Source organism: Aquarana catesbeiana, linkage group LG02, assembly GCF_042186555.1.
Source record: "Aquarana catesbeiana isolate 2022-GZ linkage group LG02, ASM4218655v1, whole genome shotgun sequence".
NCBI lineage: Eukaryota > Metazoa > Chordata > Amphibia > Anura > Ranidae > Aquarana > Aquarana catesbeiana.
The window spans coordinates 470,379,305-470,385,304 of NC_133325.1; positions in this window are offsets into that span (position 1 = coordinate 470,379,305).

Genomic DNA, 6,000 nt, shown 5'->3' on the forward strand with positions numbered 1-6,000 from the left:
GGCCAGATCAGTGCCCTAAAGATGATAATATTGCCCAAAATCATGTACAAGTTTCAGATGCTCCCCATATATATATCCCCAGCATATTTCAAAGTCATAAAAACTCTAATAACAAAATTAATATGGCAAAATAAGAAACCTAGAATAGCTCTAGCAACCTTACAGAAAGAAAAAAGTGTACCAGACTTTAAAAAGTACTACGAGGTGGTCCTATTAACACGTATGGTGGAATGGGCTAAATCAAAAAATGAGAAAAGATGGGTAAAAATAGAACACACAATGGCGGACACACAGCTAGGTAGAAATAATTGGACATCAATACAATACAGGGCACTAGGAGGAAATACACATACACGGCAATGACAAGGAATGTATATAGGGTATGGGACTTGTTGCATAAACAAAATAAATGGGAATATAATTCCCAATTAATGACACTAAAGGAAAATAATTATTTTGCACCAGGGAAAAGTTCAATAGGTGGGAACTGGATTAAAAAAGACAATGTACAACGATGAGATATAACACAAAGGGAGAAAATTTGCTCACTACAAGAATTAAAAAACATAAAAGACATGTTTGAAATTATTGAATGGCGGTATTTCCAGCTCAAGCACTTTGTAGCAGCAAGAGAGGGGGACGATCTGACAGCATTTGAGCGATTATGTACCACGGAAAAAGCACGTGGAGGTATTTTGCCGATCTATAAAATTTTCACGGAGGGAAAGGAGCTGGAAGTTCCAACATATATAAAAAAAAACTGGGAGAGGGAAATAGGGAAGCGAGGAAAAGAATCAAGAAGTAGGAAAAATTTTGAGACTGGTACATGGATCATCAGTAAATATTGGAGTTGTGGAAATGAACTACAAGTGCATAACTAGGTGGTATAGAACCCCGGACATAGTAGGCAAATATCAAATAGGGCAAACAATGGAGTGTTGGAGAGGGTGTAAACAAACAGGAACCATGGCTCATATCTGGTGGAGTTGTCCTAAGATCAGAACATATTGGAAGGAAATATTAAGGTATATCAAGGAGACTACTAGTATAGATTTGCCCGAGGATCAATGAACGTGTCTATTTCATGGGGTAGACATTCCAATAAAAGAATACAGAAACTCAATGATTGTACACTTGTTGAATGCCACAAAAAGCCTGATCCCAAAAAAATGGAAAGACGTAGATAGCCCAAAAATAAGAGAATGGTTTGATAAAATAGAAGAGACATATAGCATGGAAGGTCTTAGATATTGTCAAGAAGAAGGTAGAGAGGGATTTACTAAGAGATGGGAAAAGTGGAAAAAGTTCAAACTGATGGAGTATAGCGAGGTAAAGAGTGCCTAGAGATGGGGGTAGTGAGATGTCTGGGGGGAGAGGAGGGGGGGAGGGTAGAAGGGAGGGGGGAGGGAAGGGGCCAGTAGAGGTGGGATGGGGTAAATAGGCATCCTTGTATTGTGATAAAATATGTTAATGGATATCCCAATTTTTTAGGGAAATTGTTGTCTTTTTTTTTTGTACAACAAAAATTTTGAAAAAATAAAGAATAAAAAAAAAGAAGGGGGCAGGGTAACTCAGTTATGTCACCGGGTGGCCCCGCCATTGCCTATATAACAGCTGTCAAAGCAAAAAGACAGCAGTCACCGAGAGGCCTCCCATCGAGGCAGAGCTTTTTCCATTTTTTTCTTTTTTTCGGGTCCGTCGGGCGGCGTGATTGACAGTAGATGTACATCACGGGACAGTTATTTTATTTTTTTAATAAAGGATTTGTCAAAAACTGTCTCTTGTGGATTATACTTTTGACACTTTTTGTTGGTGAATGGGTACGGGTACAATGTACCCGATACCCATTCACATAGGGGGGCAGGATCTGGGAGCCCCCGTGTTAAAGGGGGCTTCCAGATTCTGATAAGCCCCCCGCCCACAGATCCCGACAACTACCAGCCAGGGTTGTCGGGAAGAGGCCCTTGTACCCATCAACATGGGGACAAGGTGCTTTGGGGGAACCCCAAAGCACACTCCCCATGTTGAGGGAAAACAGCCCGGTATGGCTCGGGGGGGGGGGGGTGGGCGCTCGCTCGTTCCCCCTCTTTCCTGGCCTGCCAGGCTGCTTGCTCGGATAAGGGACTGGTATGGATTTTGGGGTGTCCTCACTTTGTTTTTTCTTTACATTTTGGCATGGAGTTCCCCCTAAAATTTATACCAGACCCAAAGGGCTTGGTATAGATTTTGGGGGGGACCCTACTCTGTTTTTTTTCTTCATTCTGCCATAGGGTTCCCCTTAACCACTTCAATACAGGGCATGTTCACCCTTCCTGCCTAGACCAATTTTCATCTTTCAGTGCTCTCACAATTTGAATGACAATTACTCAGTCATGCAACGTTGTACCCAAACAAAATAACATTTTTATCATTTTTTTCACACAAACAGAGCTTTCTTTTGGTGGTATTTAATCACCACTGGGTTTTTTCTTTTCTTGCGATATAAGTAAAAAAAGAGCTAAAATTTTGTAAAAAAAAAACACTTTTTTTATTTTCTATTATATAATTTTGCAAATAAGTAATTTTTGTTCATAAATTTGGGCCAAAATTTATACTACTCCATTTCTTTGGTAAAAATAACCCAAATTAGTGGACATTGTTTAGTCTGTAAAAGTTATGAAGTCTACAAGCTATGGTACAAATCATAAAAAATTGATCACACCTGATATACTGAGGGCCTATCTCATTTCTTGAGGCCCTGAAATGTCAGGGCAGTACAAATATCCCTGAAATGACCCCTTTTTGGAAAGTAGACAGTCTGAGGTATTTAGTAAGAGGCTAAGTGAGTTTTTTGAGGTTTCCCAATTCTTGGGAAAATGAAGAAATTATTATTTTTTTTACACAATATTGTCATAATAACAAGTTATTTCTCACACACAGCATATGCATACTTTCAAATAAACCCCAAAATACATTCTGCTACATTCTGCATGTGTGAGACTTTTTCACAGCCTGGCCACATAGAGAGGCCCAACATGCAGGGACCACCATCAGGTGTTTTAGGAGCATAAATTACACATCTAATTTCATTTCTATCTATCACACTTTTCAAGGTCTTGGAGCACCAGGACAGTGGAATAACCCACAAAATGACCCCATTTTGGAAAGAAAACACCCCAAAATATATATTCTATGAGGCATGGGCTGCAGATAGGAACTTGGGTACTTTGATGGGCTGCAGGAGGGAGAGAGTGTTCCTGCTGGTGTAATTGTACAATGCGCCGTGGGGAAGTGGTTAAAATGCATACCCGACCCAAAGGGCCCCCCCCCGCTCCATTTTTTCAAAAAAATAAAAAAATGTATTAAAAATTTATTAATTAAATATTTATTGTACAATATTTTTTTTTAAATTTATCTCTCAGTGGGGAGGTCTTACCAACCTATTGACTGTGCGCTCGGTGGGTGAACACCCCACTAAGTGCCCAGAAAGTTTGGCTGTTAGGCAAGTACCTGAATGGGCGATGTTCAGGCCAAACTTATACCCAGTCCAAACCATTCGGCCAACCCAAGTGGCGCCTGAACACTGTAACCCCTTACAGTTACTCTTGTTTGGCACAGGAACAGGCCATGCATTTGAAAAAAATGTAAACTACATGCATCTGTCAAGCAGGTGCAGAAAATATTGGGCCTTGGGTGTTGGTGGTGCTTTAACCATCACAGTTACTCTTGTTGGGTGCAGGAATGGGCCCTGCTGTTAAAAATTAGAAAATAAAAATTGAAATTACATGCATCTGTCAAGCAGGTGCAGAAAAAATTGCCTTAGGTGTTGGTGGTGCCCTAAATCAAAAATATTGTTGGAAGATAGCATAATCAAGATTCAGAAATAGGATAGACAGTCTTCAAGGGATCCCATATCCCTAGCAAATTCAATCAGTTACATCAACATCAGGGGCTTGATAGCTGCTGATCCAGGACTGATTCATTTTGATAAATGTCAGGCTATCAACAGAGTCTGTGGACAAGCAAACTCTTTGATCCATCACAAACCCTCCAGCAGCACTGAATGTCCTTTCAGAAAGCACACTGGATGCAGGACAGGCCAGTAGCTCGATTGCATATTGAGCAAGTTCTGGCCAGTGGTCCATCCTCAAGACCCAGTAACCCAGTGGATGGTCAGTTGGAAAGGTCTCCAAGTCTGCTCTTGCCCCTAGATAATCCTGCACCATATAATTTAGACTGCCGATGGTTGCTTAAACCTAACAGCCCTGGGCTCTGGGGACTGAAGAATTGTTGAAAGGCATCGGTCAGCCGGCCACCTTCTCCACTGCTCTTCCTCTGACCGATCGAATCCTCAGAAACAGATTGTCCAGGAAATGATAACCTCCCAGTGTCTGGAAAGGCGTTACAGAAATTTTTCTTCAAGGCATCCTGAAGGTGTTTCTTCCTCTGCTCCCTCTGCGAAGGCAGGATGATCTCTGCAACTTTACCCTTGTAATGTGGATCAAGAAGGGTTGCCAGCCAGTAATGATCCCTCTCCTTCCTCGGGTCCTTTCACAGGCTTTGCAGAATCAGGGAGCCCATGCAGCGTAAGTTTGAGGAGGCATGAGATTCTGAGTCCCCTGGGTCACTAAGGATGACATTGTCAGGAACTACCTCCTACCAGCCACATACAACTCCTTGGGTTTCTGAGGACTGAAAAACCATACCTTGAAGACTGCTCCGTGTTATCCTCTACATCCATGCTGACACAATCCTCCTCCTCTTCCTCCTGTGTTTTTGGAGGCCCCACAGCAATGGTATCTGCATAAAGAGGGCCATGAGAGGAAAAGAAGTCCTCCTCTTCCTTGTTTGCCTCAAGTGCCCTGTCCATGATTCCACAAAGTGTGTGCTCCAGCAGGAAGACTAGAGGGACAGTGTCGCTGATGCATGCATTGTTGTGGCTCACCATCTTTGTGGCCTCCTCAAATGGTGACAGAACATTGCATGCATTCTTTATCAGTAGCCACTGGTGTGGCGAAAAAGAAGCCAAGCTCCCCTGAGCCTGTCCTTGTGCCATACTGACACAGGTACTCATTTATGACCCTCTGCTCTGTGTGTAGCTGCTGCAGCATTGCCAATGTTGAATTCCACCTGGTGGGCATATCACAAATGAGGTGGTTGGTGGGCAGGTTGAATTCCTGTTGAATGTCTGCCAGCTGAGCACTGGCATTGTATGACCGCTGGAAATGGCCACAGACTTTTCTGGACTGCCGCAGAAGATCTTGTAAGCCTAGGTACCTGTTCAAGAAGTGCTGCACCACCAAATTTAGGACATGTGCCAAGCATGGAACATGTGTCAAGTGTCCCTGTCGTAGGGCGGAGAGAAGGTTGGTGCCATTGCCGCATACCGCAATTCCTGGCTCAAGCTTCCATGGCATCAACCACCTCTGAGCCTGTCCCTGCAGAGCTGACAGAATCTCTGCCCCGGTGTGGCTCCTGTCCCCTAGACAGACCAACTGAAGCACCGCATGGCATCTTTTAGCCTGACTGCTAAAAAGAGGCAACAGAGGAAGAAGAAGAGGAGGGGGTGGAGCAGACAGATGTGGCAGAATTACCACCAGCTTTTTGGAGGTGTGGTGGCAGAACAAACTCCAGCACTGAACTCTGTCCTACATCCTTCCCAGCTGCCAGCAGAGTTACCCAGTGCGCGGTGAAGGAAATTTAACGTCCCTGACCATGCCTGCTGGACCATGAGTCAGTGGTAATGTGAACCTTGCTGCTGACCTCCCTGTCCAACGAGGCCAAAACATTGCCTTCCACCTCACAGTACAGAGCTGCAATGGCCTTAAGTGAAAATAAATTTATTTTTGGAACCTTCCACTGTGGTATATCACATTCTGCAAATTCACGAAAGGGGGCAGAGTCTACCAGATGAAAAGGCAGCAGTTGTAGTGCTAGCAATTTGGCCAAGCTAGAATTTAGACGCTGAGCATGTGGATGGCTGGGACAGTATTTTTTTTTATGGTTCAGCAACTGGGGTAG